The sequence below is a fragment of the Pleurodeles waltl genome, chromosome 4_2, assembly GCF_031143425.1.
Source record: "Pleurodeles waltl isolate 20211129_DDA chromosome 4_2, aPleWal1.hap1.20221129, whole genome shotgun sequence".
Taxonomy (NCBI): domain Eukaryota; kingdom Metazoa; phylum Chordata; class Amphibia; order Caudata; family Salamandridae; genus Pleurodeles; species Pleurodeles waltl.
The window spans coordinates 621,707,388-621,728,048 of NC_090443.1; the positions used below are offsets into that span (position 1 = coordinate 621,707,388).

The window sequence follows — 20,661 nt, forward strand, 5'->3', positions numbered from 1 at the left end:
CAACACAAGGGCCTAAGTGAGATTCACTAAGCCACTCAAAGCCACCTTGCATGGCTGTGCGTGGCTTAATAAATCCATAGTAACGCAAGGTAGCGCAAATCATTGTCTTGCATCACACTAAGGCGGTCATTCTGACCCTGGTGATAAAAACCGCCAGGGCCGTGGTCCGCGGGAGCACCGCCTACAGGCTGGCGGTGCTCCTTTAGAAACGGAAAGTCGGCGGTCTCCCGCCGGCTTTCCGCCGCCATGGGGATTCTGACCCCCATACCGCCATCCTGTTCCTGGCGGTTCCGGCCGCCAGGAACAGGATGGCGGTATGGGGTGTCGTGGGGCCCCTGGGGGCCCCTGCAGTGCCCATGCCAATGGCATGGGCACTGCAGGGGCCCCCGTAAGAGGGCCCCACTTAGAATTTCAGTGTCTGCTTAGCAGACACTGAAATTCGCGACGGGTGCTACTGCACCCGTCGCACCCCTTCCACTCCGCCGGCTCCATTCGGAGCTGGCTTCCTCGTGGAAGGGTGTTTCCCGCTGGGCTGGCGGGCGGCCTTTTGGCGGTCGCCCGCCAGCCCAGTGGGAAACCCAGAAAGACCGCTCGGTCTTCTGGCGGTTCCCGCTTGGCCAAGCTCAGAATCACCCCCTAAGTCTGGTAGGCATTCCGTGGGTGGAGCATGGGCTTTCCCATGCATCCACCCACAAAGTTTGATGCAATCCGAGATTTACTGAGGTAGTAAACCTGGGATTGCATCAAAATGGTAGGGCTTCCAAACAGAGGCATAACAGGAAGAAATATATTTAGTTCTCTTTGTTATTTCCTTTGTCTACTTGTGCTGAGTTCTACAGCACATGTAGAAAGAGCAAAATTCCTTTCATGACTTTTATTGGGCAGAAAGGTGTTCCTTCCTGCACAAAAACAATCCTCCCTGTTTCCCAGGCATCCCCTCACCATGGCGCAATGGTGCAGACGATGGCACTAGCACAGGCAGAGAACAGCTTACTCCCTCTCACGCAACACAGCGCAAGTTGTCAAGGATATTTGCTTTTTTCCGTAAATTCTATCAACTACTACTCAGAAGGTTTTGCAAAGTAGCTTAACAGTAAATTTTGCTTTTAGTTACAATTCAGTGCCACAAAAAACCTGTGTTTATGTGCAATGCTCGATTTGGAACAAATAAATCAGCTTCAACAGTTGATGTTTGTACCTTTTCACGCATATCTAAGGTTACTAGAACAGATAACAAGTGTCAAAGATAGTGCTCAGGTCAGGAGATATCATAGAGTTGCAACACCACTTATAGTTTCAAGTACATCAGCAGCGATGCTATGAAAGTTGTCTGTTTGAAGTGGTTGTTTTAGTCTGCAGAATCGATTCCTTAGATGCAAATGTAAATGATAACCTGACCTACGTGGAAAAACAGTAGCAGAACTTTGAAGCTAGAGGCATTGCAATAGAAACTGACATGCCCATCTACGTGAGTGTTAAATGTCCATGTTCTTAAACGTTTAGACAACTCCTAAAACCCACCCATTTAAATTATTAGATTAATTGTTAGGAATGATGCAAAAACATATCTACTAAATCATTGTTTATTAAAGCTCTTGATTTTGTTTGAGGAAAGGAGTTCAGAATGGAATAGCATGTGGCATTTCACATTCATAACTCATTCGTATTCCTCAGTAAGACATACTTTTGTACTCCCTGACATAGTATATGGAGTCAAACAAATTATCTGCTTACTCTGATCTCATTGTCCAGATAGTTATTGAAAACAACTTATAAAATGAAAAATCAGTAGAAATGGCCAGTATTTTGTCACTTTGTAGAGGTAATCCCGTAGAATACCTCACAAAACAGACTGCATGTGCCAGGGTTGGGAAAGAGTAATCAGTGTGATCAAGGTGAAGTCAGTTGCAGAGGATCTAAAAAAGGATAAGGATGACCTCCAGCCCCTCCCCAGTTAACTTTAATTTTCCTCCAACCAGATATATTCACGATCATCAGGAGCCTTGCCCTCGCTCACCATACTACTGGCTTTTGTGCATAAGCTGAGATATCTTCCAAAAACACAATAATCAGTCCATCACATCTGAGCATGAACTGAGGTTTAGTTCTCATCCATCTTCAAAGGTGAGGGTAGTTGAAGAGATTAAAGTGGCTGGACTGCAGTCCGTTCTAAGGCACCCCCTGTAAACAAAAGGCTTACCCACTTCCTCCCCGATGAAACCTTTAGAGTATCCCTCATACTTTGCAGTGACTTGTTTAAATACTTCAACAGACCATCAGTCTTGAAGTGGGACGAGCTATAGAACTAGTAGTTAACTCTGCACTCTTGCAGCATTAACTTTATGGACATGGAGATGAAGTAGGTTCCACAGTAAGGGAGTTTCCTTGGATAAACCGATCTGAGCAGTCGCACTAGGACACTAGCACAGGAGAAGTGACTCTCTTGAGAGAGACCGTCTCACGTTACCTGGATGGCTGGCTCATCACACCAAAAGTATACTACTACCTTAAGTCAAAGGAGTGACCAAGGGGCAGATAATTTCCCTCCACAATCCAACCACAGTCATTACCTGACTTTCTACACAACTGCCCAGGCTGTGCTAATAGAAATGAGTAAAGAACATCTGTTTCGCCTTCTTGACACCACGGTTGTCAACTAAGTGGAAATCATGTGCCAGTATTAGCAAGAACTTCCAGTCCCTGATTAACTCTTAATTTAGAGGTGGCCTTCTTCCTGCACAATAACCCCATTCCCAGCTATTTCTCCATCAGCATACACTTGGATGTGCATGTGTAACGTTCATGTGCATGATACTCAGCCTTCTGTTTTTTTTGCAAGCACCACACATGTTAGTCTCCTTGGTATAATGCAACTTCTTCACAGTCTCTTTAAGAATGGGATGTAAATGAGAGGTCTGTGAAGTTCTAATCAGTACATCCACCCTGTTCTTAAACTTCTTTCATTTACTCTTTTTCAGCTCCATTAATTTCCTCATTACAACTAAGGGCTAAATGGTGAAGTAAGCCTGCTGTCTTATCTTCTAAACTCGATGCATAATCATGCAAGCCATCTCATATAAATGTTGCCAAGTCAACCCATCCTTAGCCATTCAACACAGCTCTTTTGCAGCCTTATGGATGTGAGGGGGAGGATAGAGGACTAGCCTGGGCTACCACTGTCATAAGTACTTCAGTCCGACTAGGGAATCAGCAGAAACAATGTAAAGGTAGTCTAGAGTAAGGTCATAAGTCCTGTTCCTGTAGTCCTTAGTACAGTTACTTTGAACCCAGCATTGTAATGTTCGTTCACTACCTCAGGCACCTGCCTAAGTTGATCCTTTCCAATTTTTACAGTCTGTTTCATGTTTGTACCACTTTAAGATTACATTTATTGGACTGTAACGACACACTTCCTGAAGTCTACACTTAGGGATCCACATGATTGACTCCAATGTCAGAATTGTTCCCAATCTGTATGTTTGTAGGGACTATGTAGCAATTTCCAATGTGTTTCCAACTTAGTATGATGCTGCATTCTGCAATGAAAAATAGGCCTCCAAACATGACCCACTGGGATAGCTGTGGATGGACAGTTGGCCTAGCTCAAGAGGTTGTGTTAATGTTGAGAGTAGACATGCTATAACATAATTGTTGCAGTCTAAAAAAGACAACGTAGTGTCCGATTTGCTATTTTGTTATAACAACACTTTCATAACATCATAAAAATACAGAGTAAAAAAATCATTAGAGTCATGCAATACAATCCACACAAAATATCAACGATCAGTACAAAAAAAGCAAACACTGTTCATGTCCATTACATTAATGGTGATCACTATAATGTTCATAATCATGTTTACTAGGTTTGATGTCCTTTCATGGGAAACAAGGACCAATATTATGCTGAGAGAGGTAGTTTGCACCCATTCAAAAAGTACTTCTGCCGGTGCAGATTTACTATTTAGTTTGTAAACCTCACTACGTTTAAGTCTCCGCTCCAAAAAATGAACAAGTTAAAAACGTAGAAAAATTAGAACAAAAAAAACTGACGCAGGCATAGCAAACCAGACTCAGGACCCTCTCCGAACTACCAAGCCAAGATTGCATGTGGGACATCACATCCCAACAATCCCCCCCAAAAACCCCTGAAGATACACCCTGCCCATCCTACATGGGATAGGTACTCCTTTCTGGGTACTCATGACTACGGTCATGGACAATACAATGGCCTGGAGACCCTGCCCTTGGGTCACTTATTTTAAATGTAACCGCCGGCCTTTTTACAAGTTTCCACCTAAAAGCGCAGCGAGAAACAGGGCCGACATGAAAAGGCTGGCGGATTGAGGAGTTGTAATGTGGCGGTCGGAGCGCCACGACTGCGGCGGTCCAACCGCCACTGTGGGTCTGGCGGTCTTAAGACCACCAGACTTGTAATGAGGGCCTAAGAGTCCATACATGAGCCATGCCATGAAAACATTTAGTATCGATAATTGTACAACAAATATAATGTAAAAATATAAATTTTATTCAAAATTCTAAAAAGTGTATTTCTTTAACATGCAGAAGCCTTTCACCTTAAAATATATCACTGCATTGACAGACTTTTATATAAAGTGACAGTTTTTAAACATGAACTTAGTTTTCTAATGGCATGTCGCCCAACGACAATGCCATTAGAGAGAAGGGAGATTAGCCAGTAGTCATATAAACCCTAAATGTGCCCTTGATTCTTATTAAAGATGGAGCAACATTACCGTCTATGAAATCAAACATAACAGGCACTTGTACAGTGTACATCTTGAAGCCATGCAATTAAAAGTGCTCTCATATGTCATAAGAAGCAAAATGGAGCCTCTGTGAAATCAAATATTTCATTTCAGGTTATCTGGTTTCACATTCTGAAATTCAGCAACTAGATGTATATCACTGTCTCTCTCACCTGTTTTACATCAAATAAAAACTGACACAGACATAGCAGGCCTAACTCATTACCCCAAGACCCAACTCCCAAGACAATAATGTATTTATTTGGGACCTGAAAGCCTCAAGTTTGTTGTCCCCCAACTTGTTTGCCTGCTTGCCTCCAATTTTGCTTAGTTAGTTTTTTGTTGGCCTTAGGACGCCGTCCACTTTACCACCGGTGCTTAAGTGCTTATGCCCTCTTCCTAAAACATGGTTTGATTGGTATATATCTAATGGGCATATTTTATTTACTTATAAGCCCCTCGTAAAGTGCACTACATGTGGCTGGGGCCTGTAAATTAAATGCTACTAGTTGGCCTGCAGCACTGCTTGTGCCACCCTCTCAAGTAGCACTATGAAATGAATGCAGGGCTACTCTGCCATCTCGACCTGGCATTTAAAACCCCTTGCCAAGCCTTAAACTCCCCTTTTATTACATATAAGTCACTGCTACAATAGGCGGTAGCTCAGGGTGCTATGTTATTAAAAGGCAGAACATATACTTTTAAGTTTTACTTGTCCTGGAAGTGAAAAACAACCCCTCTCACAGGATAACATTGGGGATTCCTTATTACATTTAATAAGCTGTAATCACTATTTGGAAAGGGGTATATCTGTCATGTTTAGTGCCTATGGAGTTGTAATGACAAATCCTCTATAATGGTAAAGTCACATTTATTGTTACAATTTGGAAACTGCCACTTTTAGGAAATTGACATTTTGCTGCTCTTAGCCCTATGTGCCTGCAGTCTGTCTCCAATACACATCTGGGGCGGTTAACAGATGGTCTTTGTGCCTTCACTCTAGACAGCACACACACAAAGGCAGCTTAGGTGTGACTGATGGGCCATTCACATCCTGATGGGCCATACTGGGCAGGGTGGGAGAAAGAAGCTAGACACAGCCTCACATTTACATTTGAATACCCTGTGTCCTGTTTCCACACAAAAGATTCCTTAATGCCATGTAGTGAGCCTAGAACCAGGGCAGGACAGGAGGACCTCTGCTCTTCAAAGCCCTTCCTTGAAGTCTCCCCCAATTCAAAGGCACAATTGGGTAAAAGAACTGGACTCCTGACCCTACCAACTCAGCAAATTTCTGGACCTGCTGGAAGAACTGCTTTTTTGCTGTGCTGACCTGCTACCTGCTGACCTTCTTGCCTGGGCAAGAAAAACTGGATTCACATCACTTGAACCCAACACCCAGAGTGACTCAGAGGGCCAGCTGACTGGGCTCCTGTTTTCTAAAGCCTCAGGGACGCACAAGACTTCCAACTCCCCTACTACAGCACCTGCCTTGCCAAGTGGTGCCAATCCAGGCCTGGGCCCTTGAAAGTCGGTATAAAGTACTTCTGAAACCAGAAACCCAGCATCGATGCAGTTGCACTACTCAGAACCAGTGCATCTCTATTGATGCTGGCGCATCACCACTGCTACCAGGATTGAGTGCTGTGCATCACTGACAGCACAGTTCATCACCTCCATTTCCAATGCATCTCTGACTTTGTACGCTTGGAGCCAATGTATCGCCCATACCCTAAGGACTGATGCCTATGCATTGCCTTCTCTTCTCCTCGCATCTACTTCAATGTCAATGCAAACAAGCGGGCCAAGGCTGGTCCCTGTATTTGACCCACACTCCATCGTGGTCTGCCTCAACTGGCGGATTTGACCCGGTCTCGCAAGACCAGGTAGCTCTGGTTGGAGTTTGTGCTTTTAAGCACTACATTTCAGTTAATTCTTTAAAAAATCGGAACTCCGGTCCTACTTACTGGACTTTTTGTCATTTTGGTCTTATTGTGTTCATTACATTCATCTTTATTTACCTACCCGGATGTGAGATCTTTTTTTGTGATGTTTTCACAGTTTTACTGTTTGAAGTGTTGCACAAATGCCTAACACATTGCCACTTAAGTTCAGCCTAACTGGTCCGTGCCATTCGACCAGGGGGTGAGCTTAGGTTAATTCAGGATACGTTTGTGACTTATCCTTACTAGGATTATGGTTCCTGCTTGCTTAGGGTACATACTTCTGCCATACAGAAACTCAATTTCCACACCCCCTCTCAATCTATGCCAACATGCCCTCTCAAGGTATGCCCCTGTCTGAATTTCCAGCCTACTTTGCAAACCGATAACTTAAAGTGAACTGTTAATGAAGTCTAAACTATCATGCTATAAAGTGACTATGCTACAGACACTACTTAGGGCCCAATTCAATTCTTGGTGGTATGGATACTCTGTTGAAACAGCGGCTGAGTATTCCCACGGCCAAGAATATGTTCTGTGTGCCGCATTTAGATGCTGGCAGACCTTCAGGTTAATCACGGTGGAGACTACTCTTCTCCGCCTTGATTAAACCCCTCCAACAGCTCTGGGGAGTAAGGGCTGTCTGAGAAATTACTACATGTCCGCCAACCTAATTTCAATGGGCGGACGTGTGGGAATCTATTTACTGTTTCTTACCACCAGGTAAAACCTGGTGGCAAATAACAGTAAAAAATGTGAATGCTCCCCCTGCCATGGGAGAAGCGCATGCTGATACGAGCATTACTTTTTCTCTTTACAAACAAATAATATTGGAATGTTCTTTTTCCAAATAAAAAAAAGACCACTGTTTGTCCTTCCAACTCAGCCCTGTAACAAATAATAAAATGCATTGACAGGAACTGCAGTGATGGGGGTTCCTGCCAATGCCTTTATAAATGACCTCCTGCTGGGCTGTCATTTATAAATTTGGCGGGCAGAGTAGCCTCGCACCGGGGGATATGAAGTTCTCTGCCAGGCCAGTAGTGACTACTCTATCCGTCAAAAATTAAGTTGGGCCCATAGTTATAAAGTCCTGTAAACATTTTTAAAAAAATGAAAACAACTCTCGCTCAGGTATAAATGTTACAGTTCAATTTCTGCAACATATGTTTCATCAGGGATATCTGTCTTTCTAATGATTTAGAGTGAGGGGATTCTTATTTATGGTTTTATGTTTAATTGTTTTATATAGCACTCGTGCACCATATGGTTTTAAATTTAAATAGGATTGCAATAAACTGACAGGAGACACAAAAAATAAAACAATAATGCTGAACAAAATTAGAGAGAAATTTTGTAGAGTAGAATAGGGAACCAACAGGAAACGTGAATTCTTGCATATTTTGAAGAGTTGGGTTTTAGCTGTCTTCTGATTGATAAAAGGATAGGTTCATTTGTAAGGTCCACTAGAATGAGTTACAGAAAGCTATTCTGACACCTGTGAAGGTTTCCTTAGGTGCTTGGGAGGTCTTGAATCTGAGCATTTCCTGGATTGAAGTGTTTGTGTTCCTGAAATCTCTTTGGCTTCCTGAGATGTACAGTTTGCAAGATAATAGGGCTTGTTAAGGTACAGAGCATTATACATGAGGCGGTAGACCTTAAATTGGCATTTAAAATCAGCTGGGGTTTAAGGGATTGAAGGAAGTCAATACTGTTTGTTAAAAATGGTTGAGATATGATTGAATGTTCCAGAGAATGAGAGAAGTCTAGCATTGAAGCAGGACTTACATGATCGAGACAAATGAGGATTTTAGTATAACAGCAAGGATGTCACTGCAAACATAGATCGACTAGTGCTTGTGCAACTATTTACAGAGTGCAGGTGAGGGATTGGTCTTTAACCTTTTTTGATGGAGGACAGAAGCAAATTGGCATATTTAGCAATTATACTGATGTGTGGGATACATGACAATGTAGGGTTGGGTATAAATACACATGAGTTAGACAATCTACAAGTGTTGGAGCAAAGCCGTCTACAATGAGCTTGTGAATCAGGGCTCAGATGAGCCAGTTTCTATGTTTTAGGGAGAGGAGAAGGAATTCTGTGGAATTGGAGTGGGATCTAAGATGAAGCCCTCAGGTACACCACAGCAGTGACACATTTTCAAAGATGTGTCCCCTGTTACCTCTTAACACTAGTTAGAAACTAGGGGCCTGATTTATGAAAAGTTAGCGCCACCTTAGCGTAATTTTTTGACGCAAAAGCTGTGCAAACTTACAAAATATAATGATATTTTGTAAGGTTTCACTGGTATTGCACCAAAAAATGACACGAAGGTGGCACTAACTTTTCATAAATCAGGCCCTAGGTGACCCACTCAAGACTTGGCCAAGGAGCACTGCAGGATTAGCAGTAGCCTGTGTTGAACAATTGTATAAAAGTAAGCTGATTGATAAAAACGGAATAAGAAGACAAAGGCCTGTCATACGCTATACTATCGGCATCATCTGCAATTTTTAGATTTGCAATTCAAATACAATGTCAGCTGTGAAAGCAGGATCGGCATTCTGCTAGTGAATGTTCTTTGTTAACGATCAATTAGTTGGTGACACACCTTTCCACTGCTTTCATTAGCCGTGGCAGGTTGGCAATAGGTCTGAAGATGGCAAAAAATTGGGGTAAAGATTTTTTGTTCAGGATTAAGATGACACTACTGCTTCGTCCATAGTGCTTAAGTTGCACTCTACCACGTCTTATTCTTCCTTGTCCCACCACCCAATCACCCTCCTCCCACTGTTGCTTGCTAATTCCTGAGCCACCATGGCCGCTTGCCGCGTACCCCTTTGTTTTCTTTTGCCTTGTCGCTTCACACTCATGGCAGTATGTTTCTTCCTCTTCCTTGTTGTCAGGCATCTTGCTGTTTCTTTGTGATGTCTGCAAGGTTTTTTTTTACTTGTTTTTTTTGCAGTTTTAAAGAGCACAAACACGACACAGAGGTATTTGAGCGCTTTATTTTTTTTTTGCAGTTTTATATACTGTGAACTTGATACAAAGGTATTACAGTACTTTAGATGAGCACCAGTTACATTACACAAGAACACATTCATTTTTGGTAGCAAGGGGAGGTTAAGTGGTTTGCCCAGAATTACAGGATATTGAGCCAGCACCATACTCAAACCGTATTCCCCGGCTCTAAGGTCATCAGCTCTGGCCCGAACGCCACATCCACTCTCCTAGGGCTCTTTGTCTGGTGCTTATTGGGGCAGTCTGGGAATAACTCATTTTTTTATATAGTACTTGGTAATACAGGTTCTGCCATTTCATAGCACTGCAAAGCAGGTGTCATTCTTAACAAAACCGCTATAATTCATTCACATCAACCTTGTAGAGATGAAGAGGTGAAAAAGCTATGTCGGTATTTTAATCTGTGATATTCTCGTTCTGTCAAGAGGTCTGCAGTGGGTGCGTTAACTAGCTGACGTGAGTAGAGCTTAACACTAGGCAACAGCACGTGCTCTTGATAACCTCTGAAGGGTCACCAAACAAGCACATAGGTTAGTTCTAGGCAAGAAGATCGCTAAAGGTGTTGTCTCCAAAATAGTGGCAAGGGAGTTGTGACTCCAGACTCAAGCAACTCACAGCCTCAAGCTTGATAGCAAAGAACATCTAGCCTTTGATTTTAAATTGTGCCTCTTCAAATACAGTTCAGTTAGTAGAGGCAGCCAATTGCCTAACCTTGTAGCGCAAATAACCTAACATACGGTGTCACAGTGAGAGAAGCAGCATATCATAGGGCACTTAAGTAGAACAAACTCCATCACTTCCTCCTCTCAGAATTCACTGGTGTCATGGCTTTGATGACAGTCCCTCCATAGCTACTGCGACCTTGTAGATGCCACTTCCACAAGCGCATTCTAAAACATCATTAGAATAGCACTGCTTCCTGTTGAAGAGGCTCCACCTTGAATGCCCCCCACAGTCGCTGTCACAGGTGCAAAGGGCTTCCCCATCACCCTCTGGACTCCTGTGTATAATGATCCATGCATTGTCTGTCACAGTCCAGTAAGGTTTAACCTATTCTCCTCTCTTCAGGCTTCACGTAACCACTCTACTAAATTCCCATGCATCATTTGATGTAATCTCTATGCAGTATTTATGATTGCCGTGGTTACCAAGTACATGCAAAATCAATGTCAAGAAAATATCTTTCTGACCCTATCAAGTGGCCTTTTTCTCACTCCTGTTTCTACTGGTGTTCCTCTCAGTGCTTCACCATGCCTCCCCCGTGCCTATAGGAACATACATGTGTTTATATGGGTACACACTGCAAGGACTACATCTCAAAGTCAATCCTGGACAGTAACAGTAAAGACTCCATGGTGGGCAAGGAATGTTTTAAATAGGATAACTGTTGTTTCACAAACTGTGGCCACCAGGACCAGCCACTGCTCGTACTTTAGTAACCCAACTATGTTATGCGTGAAGTCTTTTTTTGTATAAGACAACAAATAGGCAGGATCCATGCCAGGCGTGCAGTGTAACTACTGTGTAAATAAGTCCCATATTTATCTTATGTGGGTATTAAGAAACTGACATTGTTATGGACCTACCTTGGATTCCCAAAAAAAAAACATTTGAATCTTTGAATAGCAGATGGGCTTCATGCCAAACCGGGCCACACGTCATAACATTAGACAAGTCTACCATGCTTTGGCTCTTGCAGGTCACCTGGGGAGGCCCGCGGTGATGCTTCTGGCGGATATAGACAAAGCGTTCGATTCTGTCAGCTGGGATTATCTATTTTATCCATTTTCAGAGACTGAATGTGGGCCCCAGATTTATTTCCCATGTTTGGCTTATATAGCTATCTGTCAGCAACTGTATGTATTGCAGGCGCAGTATACGAGTAATTCCTGATCCGTCGAGCATGAGGCAGGGGTGTCCACTTTCAACATTGTTATTTGTGCTGGCCATGGAGCTGTTGGCCGTCTGGGTATGGATGGATGCCCAGGTGAGAGACTTTAAGTGCACTGTGAACTTGTCTGACAGAATCACCTTCTTTCCAGACAACGTTCTATTATTCCTTACTGACCCAGAGTCCTCAGGGCCTTGCATTCTACAAATTATGTGTACTTGTGGTGAAACGTCTGACCTCTATATGAATGCCTGAAAATCTGTAGTGTTTCCGGTGGACAGTCATGCAGAGACGGCAGAGTGGGCATCAGGGCTGACATCAGTTGAGGGTGGCTTCAAATATTTGGGAGTGTATATGTTAGACCTGACAGCCTTAGGGTGGTCATCCCCCAACTTTTTGTCTGCCTCCCCCCATTTTTCTGGCACTGTTTTTGCTGGTTTTGGAACTCTGCTCACTTTGCCACTGCTGTTCAGTGCTAAAGTGCATATGCTTTCTCCCTTAAAGATTGTAGCATTGGTTCCTACCCAATTGGCATATTGAATTTACCTGCAAGTCCCTAGTAAAGTACACTACATGTGCCCGGGGCCTGTAAATTAAATGCCACCCTGCAGCACAGATTGTGACATCCACATAAGTAGCCCTTTAACCATTTCTCATGTCTGCCATGGCAGGGTCTGTGTGTGCAGTTTCACTGCCACTTCGACTTGGCTATGAAAAATACTTGGCAAGCCTTAAACTCTATATGTTACCCCTAAGGTAGGCCAAAGGTAACCCATAGGGCAGGGTGCTGTGTAGATAAAAGGCAGGAAATGTACTTATGTGTTTTACATGTCCTGGTAGTGAAAAACTCATAAATCCATTTTCCACTACTGTGAGGCTGCTCCTCTCATATACTAGCATTAGAACTGCCCTTATATACTTTTAAGTGGTAGATTCTGATCTGGAAGGAGAAGCCATGTCATATTTGGTATTGCCAGACTGGCAATAGAAAATTCTGTGAAGTTGGATTTAAAATTACTATTTTAGAAATGTTACTTTTGGAAAGCGGGCATTTCTCTGCACTCACTGCCATCTGTGCCTTACAGCCTGTCCCCAATCCACATCTGGTCTGTGCTGGTTGACAGCTCCCCTTTTGAATTTCACACAGACAACCATAAACACAGGACACTCAGTCACATCTGCATACTGAATGGATCTTCCTGGACAGGAAGAGTGGAGGGGCTCACACTTGCATTTCAAAGGCCAGTGGTCTCCCCTCACACAAAGGAGTGATATCCCCCCACAGGGATCGTGGCAGATTGGACTGGGCTGAAAGGGGAACTGACCGGAAAGACATAGCACCGACTTCCCGACAGAGAATTCAATGCAGCGCCTGCATTGCAATGGAAAATTTTACGCATCACCTACTGGATCAATGCAGCGCCTGCTCCTTTTACCAGCACATCAAAGATGTTTAAGCATCATCCCTGGGCATCAAAATATCCCCGCATTGAAGTGAGGAACCAAGACTGCCCTCCTGAAAAAATGACGCAACTCCTTGGATCGCAGAAAGAAACAACGCATTATCTGTGTCGCGCTGGAAAATCCAATGCAACACCTAATTTTTAAATGCATTCCCTCCTCTGCGGTCCCCGTGCATTGTTATTTTTGACGGATCCCAGATATAGTGTGTAACAAATAAACAACTATTGCTTTCTAAGGATTGATACTTTTTTAAGCCTTTTAAAAGTGATATTTCAACTGGTGCTTATTGAATCTTTATCCTTTTGACCTTGTTTTATTCAGATAAATATTATCTATTTTCCTAAACCTGTGTGATGTATTTTATTTTTGTGGTGTTTTTACTGTTACTGTATGATTTATTGCACAGATACTTTACACATTGCCTTCCAAGTTAAGCCTGACAGCTCAGTGCCAAGCTACCACATGGTAGGCACAGGATAATTTGGATTGTTGTGACTTACCCTGACTCAGATTGCGGTCCCTACTTGGACCCATGGGCAGGGTGCAGAGTATGTTAAAGGTAAGATATGTACTGATGTGTGTTACATTCCTAATAGTGACATACTGCTAAATTCAGGCCCATATTTATACTTTTTTAGCGCCGCATTGGCGCCATTTTTTGACGCAAAATCGGCGCAAACTAACAAAATACAATTGTATTTTGTACGTTTGCGCAGCTGTTGCCTAAAAAAAATGACGCAATTGCAGCGCTAAAAAAGGATAAATATGGGCCTCAGTCTTCACTGTTACAAGGCCAATCTCTCTTATCCGTTAACATGGGGGCTGCCTTTAAATAACTGTAAAGTGCAGATTCCATTTGAGAGCAGATAGAAATCTGGGGTTTAGGGTCTCTGAACTCTCAAATTAAAAATAAATCTTTTAGTAAAGTTGGTTTTTAGATTGTTAGTTAGAAAATGTCACTTTTAGAAAGCAGGCATTTTTCTTGCCTGTTTGTGGATTTGCTGTCTGGGTAAGTTTGACAGTTGGGCTGTTTGCACCTCTTCTCTAGACAGTGACAAAAAGGGAACTGGGGTGTAGCCTGCATATCCTGATGAGCTATCTGTGCTAGGAGGGGAGGGAGGACTGGTCACTTACACCTGAAAAGACTGTACCTGCCCACACACGATGCAATCTCCAACCCCTTGGTGTGTGCCTGGGGCCTTGCCTGGGCAAGGCAGGATCTTGTAAACAACTGAGACTTTCCTTTAAAGTAAGGCTACTTCAAAGGAAGAAAGGGGTATAAGTATTGGACCCCAAACCCCTGAAAATTGGGTCACTTCTGGAACCAAGATGAATCTCTGCCAAGAAGAAGAGCTGAAGACCTGAGGATTAGTGCTGCCCCTGCCTGTGACTGTGCTTTGTTGGGCTATCCTGCAGTTGCTGATTCTGCCTGTGAAAGGGGACAAAGACTGGTCTTTGTTGTGCTTTCCTGCTTGTGAAGAATCTCCAAGGGCTTGAGTTTAGCTTGCCTCCTGTTTTGATGTCTCAGGGCCATCAAAGACTTTCTCTGCGAACAACTGGACACTCTGCTGAGATTTCTGCCCTGCCAAGCGGTATCCTATCCAGTCCCTGGGCACTTGAAAGATGAAGTTGGCAGAGAAGAGCTGAAAATCCACGCACAGAATGCCGTGCGGGGAAATTTCCGATGCACCATCTGCAACACGGTTGATAAACGACACGTCGCCAGCCTTGTGGCTAAAAGCGACGCTCCACCTGCATCACAGCTGGGAGATCAACGCATCGCGGCTGGAGAAACAACATGCAACACCCTCTTTAGGCTGCTGATAATGATGCAAACCCCACGCAGAGTGGTTTTCTAACACCATCCGACAGGATTTTCCATGCATCGTCCCTGAATGTCAAAGTCAACCCGACTCTGCACGGATCCGAGGTGCCCCGTCCGGAAATCGATGCATCGCTCTCTTGTGTGGAAGAAGAAACTACGCATCGCCGATCCAACCGGAGAAGAAAATGACGCACGGCCTCTCTTGCGAGGAAGGAATCAACGCATCGCTGCCTTTTCTGACACATGCTCACCCAGGCAGCTTTATTTGTGACACTAAACAGGTACTTTGTTTAACAACAGTATTCTCACTGTTTTCTAAGGATCAAGACTCTTATTATTTTGAGCATTCATATCTTGACTTGTGTATGTTGGATTTTTGGCGTTTTGGTCCTGTTTATTTCAGATAAATATTGTCTATTTTTCTAAACTGGTGTGATGTCCATTTGTAGTGTTTTCACAATCTTACTATGTGTGTTGGTACAAATACTTAACACATTGCTCCTGAAGTTAAGCCTGCCTGATGCCTGCTCGTGCCAAGCTACCAAGGCTGTGAGCAGGGGTTAACTGAGTGTGATTCTCCTTTACCCTGAATAGAGTGAGGGTCCTTGCTTGGACAGGGGGTAACATGACTGCCAAACAAATATCCCATTTATAACAAAGGGAGCATACCTCTGCCAACTAGAGACCCAATTTCTAACAGTATATCTCCCTGTATGCAGGGCTGGCGTGGTCTCATGACAGGGCATCAGTACTAGCATGGGTAAAGGAGGAGGTGCAGGTCTGTTTGCTCCTGCCGCTGTCACTGACGGATAGTTTCGCAACTTCAAAATGGTCTCCCTGCCCAGCTTATTTTACCAATTGCAGAATTACCCATATGCTATCCCCCAGTCATGGCTTCGACCTTGAAGATGTGATGCATGGCGCGGTCCTGAAATCCTTCCAGGTGCTGCAGATTGAATACCAACAGTACCACAGTCAGTTCCATCGCTATTTGCAGCTCCATCATGCTCTTACTCCATAAACTAAGGACCTCTTTGCTCTTCCAGAATTTAATCCACTGGAGGGTAGGCCCCTCATGGCGGACCCTTGGTGATCACAAAACAGTAAAGATTTATCAGTCTCTGGTCACAACAGTTCAAACAACTGCCTGCACTCAGAGCAGCTTGAGAGGCTGATATTGACACACTTGATGAAGATGACTGTACTGAGGCCTTGGGAGCGCCTCAAGAGGTGGCAGTTTCAGCTCACCCCTGGTTCATCCAATTAAAATACCTTTATCTGGCTTAATACATGTGACATTGCTTGTGGCATATGGGGGTGATAGATTCCCCGATGTGCCTCCGCTGCAGGGTGGCTGAGGGTACTTTTTATACACACAGTGTGGAGTTGTGTGGCACTGGATGGTTTTTGGCAAGAGGTGACATCATGCCTGGGTGAGGTCCTCTCTTGAAAAATTCCACTAGACCCACAAATGGTTCTTCTAGATTGCATAGACAGCATAGGAGGTAATAGTGCAAACGATTGCTTTTTTTCCTGGGTCTTACCCTGACGAAGAGGGATATAGCCAGGACATGGAGAGCTGATGTACCTCCATCTCTTGAAGCATGGAAAAGGGGGATGGATCACTGAATGGGGCTAGAGATAACAGTTTACCAGTTGAGGGGGTGCCCGAAAAATACCATAAAATCTGGCAGAGGTGGGTTGATTACAGGGGAATTGTTTTAGATCCTGTCCGCTCGGCTGAATCCCTCCTGAAAGAGGAAGGTCAGAGATACAGAGCAGCAAAGCAAGAGAATGATGTATACAAATAATGTTTACTGTGTTCCGAGACATGCATGATGTCACATGGTATTGGGGTGGAGTTTATGTCATTGTGCACGTTATGTTTTTCCTTCCGGGTGTACTCATTTCAACATCCTGTATGTACCTTGCTGCACATGTGGCCAAACATCTTTTAAAACCCATTAAAACTCACTACAATTTAAAAAAAAACATGTACTGGTTACCTGCTCCCATTTGGAAATTACAGCTTACTAAATATAAGAAGGTAACTCTAATGTTATCCCATAGGAAAGTTAGGCCTTGCAGTAGTGAAAAATGAGTTTAAGAGTTTTTCACTACCAGGAAAAGTAAAACTGAAAAATACAAGTCCTACATTTTAAATACTTTGGGGGTCATTATGACCCTGGCGGAAGGCGGAGAACCGGCGGTAAGACCAACAACAGGCTGGCGGTCTTACTTTGTGGAATTATGACCATGGCGGTTACGGGCATGGTCATCCGCCGGTTCTCTGTTTCGCCCGCCAGGGCGGAGATGACCGCCGGGCTGGAGACCTGGGTCTCCAGCCCAGCGGCCGTCACTATACCGCCGGCGGTATTTGGACCCGGCTTACCACCGTGGATTTCCAGCGGTTTGAACCGCCATGAAATCCATGGCGGTTAGCACTATCAGTGCCAGGGAATTCCTTCCCTGACACTGAGAGGGGTCTCTGCCACCACCCACCACCCACCCCGACACCCTCCCCTACACCCCACCACCCCTGCCACCCCCCAAAGGTGGCAAGGCCCCCCTCCCCACCCGACCCCCAACATCACTTCACCCATACCCACACGACACGCATGCAGGCACCACCTACATACTTACACGCACACATGCCGACATACATGCCTACATCCACACACACAGTCATACACGCACACCCACATTCAAACATACACGCACACATCCATACAGACATACCCACAGACATACACGCACTCATTCCCTTACACACAACACCCCTGCAGGCATACACGTACTCACACACCCCCTCTACATACACACATGCACACCCCCATACACCCACACAACACCCAACGCCCCCCCACCCCCCTCCCCTCACGGACGATCGACTTACCTGGTCCAACGATCCTCCGGGAGGGGACGGGAGCCATGGGAGCAGCTCCGCCGACACCACACTGCCAACAGAACACCGCCACGGTGAATCACAGGATGTGATTCGCTGGGCGGTGTTCTGTTGGCGTGGCGGTGGAGCAACCTCCACTTCCCCGCCTCCCGCCAGTATGGCTGTTGGCGGCTCTCCGTCCGTAAAAGGACGGAGAGCTGCCAACGGTCATAATAGGCCGAGCGGCAAACCGCCACCACTGGCGGTCTTCCGCAAGGCGGTCCCTCGGTGGTCTTTAAAAAAGACCGCCCAGGTCAAAATGACCCCCATTGTATTCAGCCCTCCGGACTGTCCAGGGTCTACACTAGGAGTGATTTATATGTATTAAAAAGTAAGGTTTGTGCCTGGCAAAAGCTTTATATTGCCAGGTCGACATGGCAGTTTAAAACTGCACGCACATAGGATGCAATGGCAGGCCTGAGACATGTCTAAAGTGCTATTTATGTATAAGCCAGTCTTACCATGTTTTAAGGAGAGAGCATAAGCACTGTAGCACTGGTTAGCACCGGTAAAGTGGTCAGAATCCTAAAGCTAGCAAAAACGAAGTCAGCAAACAGGAGGGTTGGAGGCAAAAATGTTACGGGTTACTGCAAATTCTGTTGTACTTTGTTATAAGAAACAAAACTACCGTTCTGTGATGAACTAACTTTCTAGACACAATTTGTGCCATTCAAGTTTTTATATGCATTGACCATATCATGCCATGTGTTTTTGGGTACAGGAACAGTAACAAATATTTACGTAGATTACAAGTGGATTTCCAAAGTTGTTTCTAAATGTATATCGTAAGTTGTACACAATAATAAGATGAGGGTTTGGTTATTGTTTCTATTTTTTCCCTAATGCTCTAGACACATTTCTCAGCTCCATCTCTAACTTATTGAGTTTTAAAAGTACCCAATGTACTTCAAATCTTGTACAAAGTCACTAAAATAACACATTTGATCAATGTTCAGCTCCCAAATTGTTTTGCCATCACATTGATGTTAAAAAAGGACTTGTCTCCTTGAATGCTACTATATTGTTATCCATTGTAGAAATAATTATTTGCACTGGAATGTATTTCATCATGCTACGGCATTAACTGAAATGTGTGAAATAAGGCATGCACAGCTACTATGTGGCCTTCTGAAGGATCTGTTATTGCCATGTAAAATTGTCCTAATGGAATGTGCAAATGACAAATTGTCTACATATGTGCAATGTATTTATTTATTAAGCAACTGCTCTATAGTTAGGGAAATACCATTTCCACGTTTCAGGTTTGTTAGTGATCCACAGCCTCACCATACATGAATGATATATGTAGGAATTACTTGTACAACTGCAGAAAATATAGGGCCCGATTCACTTGGAACCTCAGCACTCGTGGCGAAGGCTCCACAGTCATGGAGGAATATCCACATTCATGGAGGGCTCTCCACAAAGAAATACTGCAATGCAGAGATCCCGCCACAAGTGAGGATATCCTGCCATGGCTGTGGAGCTTCTGCCACAAATGCACTGGCTCTTTGTGAATCGGGCCCTTAGATAGGTTGCACCATGTGCTGTACACTATAGATTACAGGGTGGATGTGTGCATACAGAGGAGTGGGTTAGGTAGACTAACATGAAATTATGACCTCCCAAGCAGAAAGACTTATGCATAAGTTGTTTACCAAATTCCCCTTTGGAGAATTGATTCAACTTGACCAACAGATTCTACATTTGTTTCCCATTTACAACGTGTTTGTTGTGATGCAGGAGCTCCACTGTGCTTATAATCCATTAGAATTGGATGCAATGGAAGGGTGAGGAAAAAGGAAGTGTTAAAAGAAGAAACTGAGAACAAACTGACTGTGTGTGTGCTGAACTGCCTAACTGTCTTGAATTCATGCACTTCTTTGACTTTGCTGGCAATAAGACGTACCCTAATTGAATTATTAAATTAAGTTCCCATTACCATCACCATTTGTTAGACCTGACAGCCTTAGGGTGGTCACCCCTAACTTTCTGCCTGCCTCCCTCCACCTTTGGACACTGTTTATTCTGGTTTTTAGACTCTGCACACTTTACCTCTGCTAACCAGGGCTAAAGTGCATATGCTATCTCCCTTTAAACATGGTAACATTGGATCATACCCAATTGGACTATTTAATTTACTTATATGTCCCTAGTAGTGTGTGCTATATGTGCCTAGGGCATGTAGATCAAATGCAGTGGGCCTGCAGCACTGGTTGTGCCACCCACTTAAGTAGTCCCTTAACTTTTTCTCAGGCCTGCCATTGCAGACTTGGCATTTAAAAGTACTTGCCAGGCCTACAACTCCCCTTTTTCTACATATAAAACACCCCTAAGGTATGCCCTAGGTAACCCATATGGCAGGGTGCTGTGTAGGCAAAAGGCAGGACATGTACGTATGTAGTTTACAGGTCCTGGTAGTGTAAAACTCCAACATTCATTTTTACACTGCTGTGAGGCCTGCTCCCTTCACAGGCTAGCATTGGGGCTGCCCTCATACATTGTTTGAGTGGTAGCTGCTGATCTGAAAGGTGTAGGAAGGTCATATTTAGTATGGACAGAATGGTGATATAAAATCCTGCTGACTGGTGAAGTTGGATTTAATATTACTATTTTAGAAATGCCACTTTTAGAAAGTGAGCATTTCTCTGCACTTAAATCTTTCAGTGCCTTACAATCCACGTATGGCTGGGTTTAGTTGGCAGCTCCTTGTGCATTGACTCAGACACACCCCAAACACAGGATACTCAGCCTCACTTGCATACATCTGCATTTTGAATGGGTATCCCTGGGCTGGGAGGGT

At 44.1% G+C, this 20,661-nt stretch overlaps 1 protein-coding gene across 1 annotated transcript in view; it reads right to left on the reverse strand.

The window, feature by feature from the left end:
- Positions 1-20,661, reverse strand: part of DNASE2B (deoxyribonuclease 2 beta) — a 199,659-nt gene that overhangs the window by 73,910 nt on the left and 105,088 nt on the right. The window lies entirely within an intron of this gene.